Here is a 13,068-nt window from a genome sequence, read left to right as displayed (position 1 = left end):
CTACAACAATATTGTGTAAGACTCATGGGACTAATATAACCCTTAAAGAGAAAACCACAAGGTCATTAAAAATAGAATTAAAAGTGTGGTTATCATATGAAAAAAAGGCATAATTATTCCAGAATATTAGGATGAAGGAAGCCAAGGAAACTGAGTTCACATGTAGGTGTGAGTTTGCTGGAAATGCAGTATAAAGGGAAACTGAGAAGTGGTGATCAAGAAAAGGAAGACATTTTAGGCAACATGGGTGTGAATCAGAGACTAGAGTCCTCGCCCAGGCCTTTTCCCCAGCCTACATTAACTGCTTTTTAGCATTAGCCATGTAACTGTCATTGGCTTTGATGAATTGAAAGCACATCTAGCTGGTCAGCATTTCTCCAATCATGGGTGTGCTGGCTTTGTGTAGACGCTTGGTCCACAGGAGCCCTGAGGGACAGTACACACGTGGTAAATTCCATGCAAAATATTGTGATTTGCAAAGGCTGGTCCCCTCTCTCACTGGTTTGTTAGCATTTCTCCATCTACCATAGTACCCTGAAGTCTACAGAACCAGGCTTTGTCCTGTCTCTGTCACCACCCAATAGAATCTGTGAGTTAAGATGACTGATCTGCTCTCTACACTTGCATAACCATGCATTGTTCTGGTCCCACACTGTGTGAAGGTCACCAATGCACTGCAATTGCTGAAGGGGGTTGGCCAATAAGTCAGGGGAGATGGGTGCCTGGAAAACTTACCATAGAAGGATGAGCTGAAGGGAATGGGGACTTTTTTCCTTTGCACTGGTAACAGGAGATTCAAATAGGGTGTGATAATGTCTGCAAGTGTTTTAAGGGCAACTGTTTGGATGAGAAATTTACTTGTTCTTCTTCCACACTGACTCATAGATGAATGTGTCAAAGGGATGTGCTTTGCCTTATCATTATAAAAGATATTTCTAATAATCTGTGCCATCCAACAGTGAAATGAGCAGCCTCTGGCAGAGGATGACTGATGCAACACTCTTAGCTTGGGTGCAAGTATCAGATCTGAGATTGGACTAGATGAGTAACACTCCCTTGCCACTTCACTGCTTCCCTTCTATCATCTCTCCCTTCCTACCACTGTGGTCCTCTGGCTCTGTCTCAGAGGAACCAACCTACACAGATTTCTCACTGAGAATGAGTCAAGCCTTTGACCCTTTTGTCCACTAAGATGAAAACTGTCAACCCAAGATATTCGCTCTTATGAGTGATTAATAGAGGAGGCAAATACCTTTCATACCTCAGGGCTACCAGGGACCATGTGGTCACTGACCTCATCTGGGTTCTGAATGGCACCCCCCCCCCCCCACCCCCAAGGGTTACTTCTCCCTGGTGCGGCCCCAGGTCAGGGCCGATCAATTTTGCCTTGAGGGGAGGAATGTGAGGCATGTCCTTTGTGGAGCCCAGAACAGATGCTATGTTGTTCTTTCATGACTGCCTTTGCTAACTGGTTTGTGAGCCAGGCCCTCGAAGTCAAGTGAAGCCTTGCTAGAGAAGCCAATCAAGAGAAGATCAGGCCCCCTCTTGGACAGATGGGGAGAGTCCAGGGGCAAGATGGAGGAGGAGGAGTTATCCCAGAAGCTTGGGCAGTGTCAAGGAGTTTCAAGACCAGAGAGAACCTAACTTAGTTTTATGGATGGAGAGACTGAGGGTCAAAGAAACAGTGACATCCTTGAAGTCATGCAAAGAATCAGCCTATGAAGACTGGGAATAGGGGAGGGCAGTGACCTGGCGCTGACAGTAATCCCTCCTTAAATTTTGCACCCTAGGCACCTTGCTTGCCTCACCTTGGTGTTGGCCCTGAACCCTGCACCGTGTAGTCCAGAGAATACCCGCCACACTCAAAGTCCCTCCAGAGAGATCCTATCCACGGAAGGTGCCATGTTTTCCACCTGATGATCCTGCCTTGACTGGACCAGAGATGAGCCCCTGCCCAGAGGCGGCCCATATGCAATCTGGAGGGCTGATGGGGGTCGTCTGGTATGGGCAACTGTCTCATCAGAGCCTATGGTGATTTAATGATTAATCTGACAATCAGAGTCTCCCTTCCAGAATTTGAATCATCAAGAAGGAAAGATGGTCTTTAGTAGCTGAGAGAACAAATCAAGGACATTCTTGCTTCTCAGTTATCCAGTTGTTCAGTTGCTTTCATTGTCCTCATTCCCATGATATTTGTGCCTGGAGAGGGAGATAGGGATGAACAGTCCTGTACTTCTCCCGATTTCTGCCTGTCATTGATGGGTACACCCCTTGTGCTATTGTTTAACTCTCTACCACCACTCTGGGGTCCACCTGCCTCCCCATTCATCCTTTTGACAATGCTGGAACAGTTCCTTTTCTACATACAATATGATTAACACCGCGTCTAGGTGCTCACACCTTGGCAAGGAGGCAGATGCAAGAGATAAAACTTTATTAACCACATGACGAATATAGTGATGGAGAAAAGCAGCACATATTGTTGGGGCACCAGGAAATGGCACATAATCCCTTTGACAGAACCAGGAATGAGTGCAAAGAGGGCTTCCTGGAGGAGGTATTACCTAAAAACTCATTTTAAAGGTATGAGCAGGATTTTGCCAAATGAGGAGTAGGGAAAAGGAGTTCCAGGCTTGATCCTGGTACAGAGCTGAGGACCAGCATGCATGTGCAGAGGAACTGCAAACAGTTTGACAGTTGTATGAATTTGAAGTCAGGGCATAGCAAGAAGGAGCCTAATCCTTACAAGCCAGGCCAAGGAGCTTGGACTTCATACTCCAAACCAGCTTTTATATACTGGTAGTCCAAGGCTACACTCAGTGCCAAGACAAGGTTTATTTGGCTCATAGGGGATTTTACAGAATTCGAGGACTAATTGTCTTTAGTCAGCCATGCTTTGGTTCACCACAATCCCCACTGCTCCCCATTGCCTACCCATGGTCCTGCAACTCATTTCTGTTTGTTTTTGCCTTTTGAAGACTCTCAGGGTGTGGTCCCTGCTCTGGATGATGGAGGGTCTCTGATGGGTTTTTGGCAGCCATGATCAAGCTTCTGCTTTACAACAATTCCCTTGGTGATAATGAGGAAGAGAGTTCGTAGGGGTGTTCTGGAGGCAGAGGAGTTCTTTGGAGGTCATTGCAATAATCTAGGCAAAAGGTGTCCAGGGCCTGGAATTATGTCATGGAAGAGGGCATGGTAGGCATAAAGTGATGGCTTCACCAACCTCTATTGTGTGCCCTTGAAGTCTAGAGAAATGTGGGACAGAGTGATGGACCCGGAGCCAGCAATTCTATGTCCAGCACCACTTTATTTATTTATTTATTTTTTAAAGATCTTATTATTTATTTGACAGAGAAAGAGGGAGCACAAGCAGGGAGAGTGGAAGGCAGAGAGAAGCAGGATCCCTGCTGAGTAGGAAGCCCAATGTAGGACTCGATCCCAGGACTCTAGGATCATGCCCTTAGCCTGAGGCAGATGCTTAACCGACTGAGTCACCCAGGTGCCTCCCAGCACCACTGTAAATGACAGATTGCCGTAAGAGTCCCTAACCTTCTGGGCACCTCTTATGTCCCAGACACTTAACATTTATCATCTCCCAGTAACACTGTGGAGCTATTACTGACTCTCCTCCACTGTTCTATTAAGGTTCAAAGAGGTTGGGCAACCCCCATGGAGGGTTGATGCTACATGGTTGGCCCAGGGAATTCAGACCCAGAGTTGCATGGCTGCAAAACTGAGGCTCCGTCCACTATTATGTACTTCACATGCTGCCCAGTGGGATTGTCTGGACATGGTCCATGAAAGCGGCATTTTGGGGAGCTGACCCAATGGGATATTAGTATGAACTTTTGGAACCACAGGACAGAAAAAAAGAACTGAAGATAAGCTACCCAAGAGGACAGGTCAAAAATACATGTTTGGAGCTTGTGCCATTAACTGGGCAAAGCCCTGCTACCTTTCTTTCAAAATATAAGAAAAAAATTCTAAGTTTGTTTACACATTAGAACACAAATGCCAAGGCAAGAGTAGGTGGTGTTCTTGGATCTACTGGCAAAAAAAGTCTGAAGGGGAAACTAGGCTGGAGAGGATCCTTCTGGAAGAAACATCCCAGATGCCCTGCACTAAGAGCCCCTGCCCCCAGCTCTGCTCCCTCTTTTGTCCTCTACCAGCTTTGGGGAGAATTAGAAAACACTGTTATAGCCCTAAAAGTCCTCCCCAGAGAGTCAAGGCCCAAGAGAGTCAACCACTCCCTGCAAGGCAGTGGTTCTCAAAGTGTGGTCCCCAGGCCAGCAGTATCTCCATCACCTGGGCACTTGTGAGAATTGCAAATTCTCAGACACCACCTAAGCGCCCTGAAGCAGAAACTCAGGGGGTAGGACCCCCCCATTCTGTGTTTTAACCAGCCCACAAGAGGATTCTGATGTGAGCCAAAGTTTGAGAAGCACTACAGTAAGTGATAATGTGATGGAATGAATGTTTGCTTGAATGCTTGAATGAATCTCATGTATGTTTCCTGCAGAGTCCTGGCCCTCCTTTCTCCAGATGAGTCAAGAATGTTCCCAGCGTTCACTTAGAGTCCAACAGAATCACAGGCATGGGCCAGTCAAAGAGCGGGCATGGGCAGAGAGACCATCCTAGGTGAGAATTCGGATCCCATGTTGGCCTGTTTCATTTTGTTTTAATTTTGCTTGATCTGAACTCAGTTTCAATCTCACCTCCTCAGGAAAGGAATCCCAGCCTTCTCAGGCTCTGTTAGCAGCTCCTGTCACATTTCCCTGGAAACGTCCTTACTTCTGGCTCATCATCACCGTGTTCATGGCATTGTCACGATCGCCTGTTTACTAACCCATCTCTTCCACTCTAAGCCCAGTGAGGATGGAGGCTGTTCTTTTCCTGTTCATCCTCGCACCCCCAGAATCTAGCAGAGGGGCAGTCAGTAAATATGGATTTAGTTAACTGAACACCAAGCTCATCTTTGCTTGCAAGGCCTGGTCATGGTGGTTTCCTCAGCAAGACTGTTTCTCTCCAGCTGGACCCGTGGCTTTGACTATGTTCTTATTCCAACCTTAGCTGCCAGGTCACCATCTCCTGATTACCCAACCTAACCCAGGTCCTGAACTGGTCTCTGTCTTCCTGGCTGCTTTGATTTTAACAGAATATTTATCGCTGTTTGACAGGCTATTTGATTGTTTTCTCTTCTAACCCCTACATGCATGCCCCTAGAGTGCAAGTTCTAGAATCAGGGGCTGGTCTCTCTTGCTCCACTGTGTAACCCCGGTGCGTGAAAACCCCCTCAGTAAGTGATTTTTAGATCCTACATGACTTTTCACTGGCTCTCATTGTTTCAAATACTTACATATCATCTGTTTATGATCATCTTAGAGATGGAGAAAAGTCAACCCAGAAGAGAGTGATTCGCCCAGGTCACACAGCTAGTGGGTGGAAGAACTGCCCACTAGAATCTATAGCCACCAGTCTTTGAGCCAGTCCTCTTTCTACCACATCAGTTCCCTCTTACTGAACTGGAAAAGTTAGTATTATTTTTCTGTACGTTATGGGGGAGGGGCATTGAATATTTAAAAACCTAAAGAAGTGTCAGGAGGGGTTCTATTTTATTAATAAGCTTGGTCCCTCTCTCCTCCTTCTTGCCACACTGACTAGTCTTATTTCAAAAGCATCTGCTTTTCCACCTGTGGGTCACGAAGTCATCGCTGCACACCATAAATCCATCATCATCTTTCCTTGCAGCTGCGTTAGCTGACAGCTCTGAATCACCCGTGTCGCGAAGATGCCAGGAGAGCCGGGGTGTCAGAGCCCATCAGTAGGAGACAACAGGCGGTTGCCAGTGGCTGCCCCAGGGTTTCTGCACTGGGGCAGAGGCCCCTCCACCTTGCCTGGCTGCTGTGGGGAGGGATCCACTGGACACGAAAGGATGTCACTTTGAGTGGCAGCTGATTAATGTCAGAGGATTAAATAGGACCCCATATCAAGTTCAAGTTCTGTGTGATCAACCTAGAGCTTCACGAGCTTTAGAGAAAGGTAGCCTCTGCTGTAACTCTGGACCAAAAGGAGAACAGCACTGTTCATTGAAGTATCTTTGATAGAGGGGGAAAAAAAAAAAAAAGACCAGGGTAATATAATACCAACTTTAGTGCTTTCTTAGTACTATTGACATCTGATTAGAATAGTAGACTTAACTGAATTCTTATAGCAAGTTGGTTTGAAAAATTAGGCTACAAAATATAAAGTACCTTATGAGCTTATTTTTGTTTTAGAAGGGTATAGATAGGTAGACGGATGCACAGCTGGGTGGAAGGGTCATAGATATACAGGAAGGTAGGGATATGGCTGGGTGCACAGCAGACGGGTGGGACAGAAAGACAAAAGAAAGACTGGAAAAACCGACACCAACATTAACAGTGGTGGTGTCTGGATAGAGAAATTCACGGCCATTTTTAAAACTGCTTACCATTATTTCTTGATTATTTAGTAATGAACTTCTGTGGCTCTTGTTAACACATAGTTATTAGCACCACCAATTCCAATACTCAGAGGGAAGAGCTCATCTTGGACCTGTGTTTCCTTTTTATTCTTTTTATTCTCTGAGTGGATGTTCATATCATCCTTCCATCTATCCATCCGTCCACCCACTCAGGAGGCAAATCTATTTAGACTTTAGGGTGGCATTTACATGAGACCCCATAAGATTTTTATATCCACCTTAGATCCTTTCGGGACTCCGGGTTGGTTTCGGTTTGGTTTTGGTTTCTTCTCTAGAGCTTGAAGTCACTTTCCACGCTGCATCATACCATACCTGGTGTCATCCTGGTCAGTACCTGCTCATGCTCTAAGACCTTCTTCAGACCTTGCCATTCCCCCTCTCCTTTATGGTCGCTTGCATCCCTTCCCTTCCCTCTACTCTCTCCTCCCCCTGACAGCTGGGGTCTCCCATTGCCCCTTGTCCCCTACTGTATTGGCAACTTCCCACTCTGTGTGGTTATTATCTATACAGTTGCTACCCCTGGATCAGACCAGGAGCGTTCTGGTCCTCCAGCTCACTTCCATCTCTATATGAGGGCCCAATTGCCAATAAAATCTCATCTGCTTTCCCTCACGTCCCCATCGGCCTAAAAGGAGACTTGGCTAACAACAACCTTAATGCTATTCCCTTAATCAACAGGCATTTACCGAGCACTTACTATATACTAAATACAGAGACTAACAAGGTACAGTATCACCCTCCTGGGGCTCAGCCGGGTTGGGGGAGGCAGACTTAAGCACCAGAAAGTGAACCATAAACCAGACTCCAGGGTATATTGGTATCCCATTATGGCCTAGACAGTGAGTCTTCTTGGAGTTCAAGACAAGACCCCAGCAGGCTGTGTGGACAGGAAGAGACTTCCTAGAGGAGTTGGGCTTAGAGCAGGGACTTCAAAGCAGAGAAAGATTCAGATGAACAGAGAGGATAGGGAGGGCATTTCAGGTGGGGAAAGTGGTGGGGTACACATGCAGAGCTGGAGGGCTCCTGGTTTGCTCATGGGGTTTACAGTCTATGGGAGCTGAAAGGCATCAGACCTCATTCGGGCCTGAGGGTCACATCTGGCTGATCATTTGGAATCTGTATGGTTTGTATGAGCCTCAATTCCCTCACTCATGGACTGGATGGCTTATTACCTGCTTTATCTGCCTCCCAGGGAAGTTAGGAGAGGCTTATGAAACAATCACATGATATGCAAAAGCTCTTTGCAAAGTGTAAAGCATCATACACACGGAATTCAAAGAACAATAATAATCGACAATATAGCTAAAGGAAGGTGACTTAGAAGTGAAGGGAAACATTGAAGTGTGTTAGAAATATTTAGGGCAGGGTTTGGAGAGGACTTAAAGATTCTGAGTTTGTTTTACCATTTGGATCTCACCGTCCCTAGGTTCATTCTCCTGCAAATTCTTACTGATGTTGCCCCTCCTTCCCAGTCTGGGTTAGGTTCCACCTCTGTGTTCCTAATCCCACTTAATTTCTGTTAACAAATCTGTCTCCCAAACCAGGCTGGGAGTTTATGGAAGGCAGGTACCTTTCCCTATTTATTTTATGTCCTCAGTGCCTAGCCCAGTGCCTGGCACACAGTGAGCCATCAGTAGATGCGTTAACTCTAGTTAACTCTTCATGATCACTCATTTTGCTAAGTACTTACTAAGAATTTGCTCATCCCCACAACAGCCTTGTGCAGTAGGTCTTATTCCCAGTTTACAGATAGACAAAGTGAGTCTTAGGAGGCTCGGTAACTCAGCCAAGTTCACCCAAGCCATAAGCACTCGTGCCAGATTGAAGCTGAAACAGGCTTCAGTGCTCTACTGTGCTTTCCTGTGAATTCTTTCACTCATTCGTTCCACCCATAAGGATCGCAGGCCTACCGTGTGCCAGGAAATGTTCCAGGTTAAAGGAATATGTCTGGCAGAAGTGATAAACAGGATCTCAGATAAACCCATGCCAGGTGAGAAATGTGAAACAGATGTGGGACCAAAGCGCAGAGCTCCGCAGAGGGGTGGGGGTGGGGTGGAAGGTACCTCCCATAGAGGAGAAAGGGGAGCAAGGGCATTTGGTCCAGGCAGAGGGGAGGGCAAGTACAAGGACATCAAGGTGAGAAATCTAGCGTGGATGGTACCCTGAGCCTTCCTTACTAAACAATGTTCTTCTGGAGGGTGGAAAGCATATCTTAAACATCTCCCTTGTAATAACCCTCCGCGGGGATTGGAACGAGGCACCCCAAACTAGCGAGAATCTGGTGAATGAATAATATTGGTTTCCACATTTTTAAAAAAAGGACAAACTTTAGTTTTCAGGAAGACCCTGGGTGGCTGAGTGGGAAGGTGCTCCAGCTCGCAAGGGCAGCCAAGGATGACCGAAAGGAAATGACTTCGTGTTTATCAAAACCTCTTTGATTGGCTCAAAATATCCAGGTCCCCATCTGAAACCTACTCTCCTGTTAACAGAATGTGAAAACAAGCCCTTGTCTAAGGTACTGTGGCTTTTGCAAGTTGCTAGGATATCAATATATTTACCCACAGCCTCAGACATTTGGCTCAGGAACAGCCCACTCAGTCCTCACATGAGGCTAGATCATGGGGATTCAATCCACATGAGGTCCTAAAGGGGCTTTGAAATTAGCCAGGGAGTTGATAATTGCTTGGAGGTTTTGCTATAATAAGCTTTTTTTCGTTGTTGTTAAGTTGATTTGCTTTGGTTTCTTTTGGGGTTTCAAATTCAGTTGTGATTTGCACCTGCTTTTTTTGAACCTAACAGAACATATGAGGGAGAGGATGGAGTCATATTTTTCCACTCCGCACTCCCTGGGCTTCCGACATGGGGATGCTCTGTGTCTGGCTACCCTAAGGGAAAACAGGACATTTGGGTTTGGGGGACCCTTTAGGGAAATGCAGGAAATATGGTCTAGAACAGATTGAAATCCTGGCCCAAGTGCCAAACACTAAACCACTGGCTGTGCAGTGATTTGGGGGCATGGTGGGACAGACGGCTTTTGTCAAACTGCAGGACTCAGGGCTGACTCAAGACCTATGCCAGGGCCACACACCTAGCCTCCATGTGCCTCAAATGCAAACCAATTTGACTGAAGTAGAGGAAAACAAAATAGACTCACTCCCTGATTTTTATTTCTTCCAAATCATTATAATCTCTAAACAGAACACAAGATTCTACCATTTCGATTCTGTCATTTTTTAAAAAGGGCTGCAAACTTCCCTTGGCATCACCATCACCCCAATTTTTTTTTTAAGAGAGAGAGACCATGTACCCCCATGGATGAGCAGGGGGGAGGAGGGGTAGAGGGAGAGGGAGAGAGAGCCCAGCATGGAGCCAGACATAGGACTTGATCTCAAGACTCTGAGACCAGGACCTGAGCTGAAATCAAGAATCAGAGACTTAACTGACTGAGCCACCCAGGTGCTGCACCCAATATATTTTTTAAAGATTTTATTTATTTGAGAGTGAGAAGGGGGAGGGGCAGAGGAAGAAGCAGACTCCCCGCTGAGCAGGGAGCCTAAGGCAGGGCTCCATCCCAGGTCCCTGAGATCATGACCTGAGCTGAAGGCAGACACTTAACCAACTGAGCCACCCAGGCGCCCCACAATATTTTTTAAAGCCCTCTTCATGCAAACCCCAGGGCTACACAGACCAGCTCTGGATCCTAGCTATCGTGGTCAGACGATAATCCACAAATGTGCCCATAGCAACTGGGAGAAACTCTCGGCTTGAAGTTACTATTTCCATGGGCAAATGACCTATCTAATTATTGAGCCAGGGCAGCTTAATTATCAACACTTCTAGAACTCTATTTTGGACTGACAATCATCTAGAAAAATGTAATTGTTACTTAGTCTATAACCCTTTCAATGGCTCAAATGTTTATGGTAATTTTAGTGACATCATTTATAGCTAATCTAACCTAGAAGACTCATTGGCAAGTTATATTGCTCAAAACTACATGCTCTGTAGTATATTATTGAAATCTTTTCTGCAATTCTAGTGAACCGCAGGTAATGCCTGCTTTGGGAATGTTCAGGTTTAGATGATTCTGACTCTATCCACTGGTATCTACTGGCTTTTTTCAGGGCTTCCTTTGCCAAACACAGTCGCACAAGAAGATCACCTATATTGAGTTATGTGATTGGTTTTGACCATGAAGCTGCACAAAATCAAGTGGATAGTTCACCAGTACAAATCATGAGGTTCCCTAAGGTCTACGGACTTGTGTTCCCATGCCACCCCAATTGGGACAACTGTAAGAACTTTATTTTGTGAATCTTCCTGATTTTTGTTTCATATTTCGATTGACATATGATCAACAATGTTTTAAAATATTTAGTAGAGATCGAGAAACAAACTTAAGACATCATTTTAACATCGCCCCTGTCCGGCCCCTCCATCTTCTTTCCCCATCAGAGCTTACACGAGCCTTTTTAGGTGTATGTTTTCACTGCTTGTTGAATCTAAGACATAGTACTTGACCTCAAATGGTCGCAGAGAAAGGGCAGGTGGAAGCCATTTTCTGCACTTCTGCTTTCCCATGGGAAAATTGGGGAAATAATACATGCTCAAATCAGTTCAGGTCTGCTGTAGACATACTGTGTTCATTCATGTTCTATAGAAATGACTGCTGATCATTCCAGTATAAATAGCATGACTGATCCACAGCATCATGTATAGCTATTCTATATCATTGGCTCCATGTTATCACTTTCTGCTTCCCATCATTTGCCTGGTTTGGATTTATTTTATTTTTAAAGTGGATATCTTCTCTCTTCTATTAAACCCTGAGCTCCTTAGAGAGAGAGGTATGATTTACCAATTTTCACATCTTAGACTGTCACACCGTGGGTCCTCAAGGTAAAGGCAATGTCAGGGGAAAGGTAGCACCCATCAAACATTCCTGCTGGGTCAGATGTTGTTCTGGACAGTGAAGTCACACCACCTCACTTAGTCCTTGTCACCATGTGACCCCTGTCTCTCCCTCTCCTGTACTGTGCTCCATCCACACTGGCCTGTTTATAATACCTTAAATATACAAGCTTATTTAACCTCTGACTTTTGCACTGGCTGTTAATCTGCCTGGAACACTTTATCCCCAGATCCTTCCATGGTTGGCTCTTTCCTTTCATTCAAGTTCAAAATCACCTCCTCTGAGAGTCTCATCCTGATCAGCTCCGCCAGGGAACCTGACCTGCCCCCTCCCCCAGATCTTCTTTATTCTCTCCATAGCATTTTGTGCCTGAAATTATTCGCTTGTTAATGTATTATATGTCTCCTCCTGCCCCTTCCCCAACTGAAATGTAACCCCCTTGAGGGCAGGAGTTAGCCTGCCTTGTTTGTGACTATATTTTTAGCTAGAATAGTGTCACATAATACATGCTCAATTGTTGTCCAGGGAGAAAATAACCTTGAGTGGAGGTTGTTACTAAACCAATCTGAGAGATGAGGAAACAGGCTCATGGATGTGGGGTGACATGCCTTCTGTGGGTAACTTGGGATTGGTAGATCTGAGACCCAAAGCCCTCCTTCAAACCCAGACCTCTCACATTATAGGATAACAGCTGCTCTGTGAGAACAGGCAGATGCATTGATGGAAACGTTATGTATCTTCTACTTTGTTCAGATCCTCTGATGGTTCTCTTGTTTCCTTGTCTATTTTTAAAGTATAGGCAACCTGGCCTGTAGATCTCTAAGTTCAAAGAGTTTTATTTACCAGGGTAATAACAATAACTGTTTCTGTGTATGCTAATATGCTATGAGCTTTGTATATGCCATGTCAATCCCTATAAACACTCTATGAGGAGGGTCATTTTATCTCCATTTTCCACATGAGGAAAATAAAACTCAGGAAGACAAAGACCAAATATTAAAGTCAGTGGTATCAAGACAAGAATCAGAAGGTACGAACAGGGTAATTTCAGAAGTGATTGATAATGACCCCACCCTGGGTGGCTCAGTGGGTAAAACCTCTGCCTTTGGCTCAGGTCATGATCTCAGGGTCCTGGGATAGAGCCCCACATCGAGCTCTCTGCTCAGCAGGGAGCCTGCTTCCTCCTCTCTCTCTGCCTACTGTGATCTCTGTCTGTCAAATAAATAAATAAAATCTTAAAAAAAAAAAAAAAGAAGTGATTGATAAAAGACCACAGGAACCAAGATTTCTCTCCTTGCTTCCAAAGCCTATGTTCCTAAGTACCATATTGGATTCAGGACTTTCTAAAAAATAGGATCTGAGCTGGATACCAAGGATATGAAGAGTCCCTGACCACAACAAGCTCACAGTCTGGAAAATGAAGACATGATTAGAACAAGAAAGGAATCCATGGGGCGCCTGGGTGGCTCAGTCGGTTGAGCATCTGCCTTCTGCTCAAGTAATGATCCCAGGGTCCTGGGATTGAGCCCTGCATTAGGCTCTCTGCTCAGTGGGGAACCTGCTTCTCCCTCTGCCTGCCACTCCCCCTGTTTGTGCTCACTTTCTGTCAAATAAATAAATAAAATCTTAAGGAAAGAAAGAGAGAGAGAGAAAG

The sequence above is a fragment of the Enhydra lutris genome, unplaced genomic scaffold, assembly GCF_002288905.1.
Source record: "Enhydra lutris kenyoni isolate GAN:26980312 unplaced genomic scaffold, ASM228890v2 scaffoldscaffold9, whole genome shotgun sequence".
NCBI lineage: Eukaryota > Metazoa > Chordata > Mammalia > Carnivora > Mustelidae > Enhydra > Enhydra lutris.
This window is presented reverse-complemented; position numbering follows the sequence as displayed.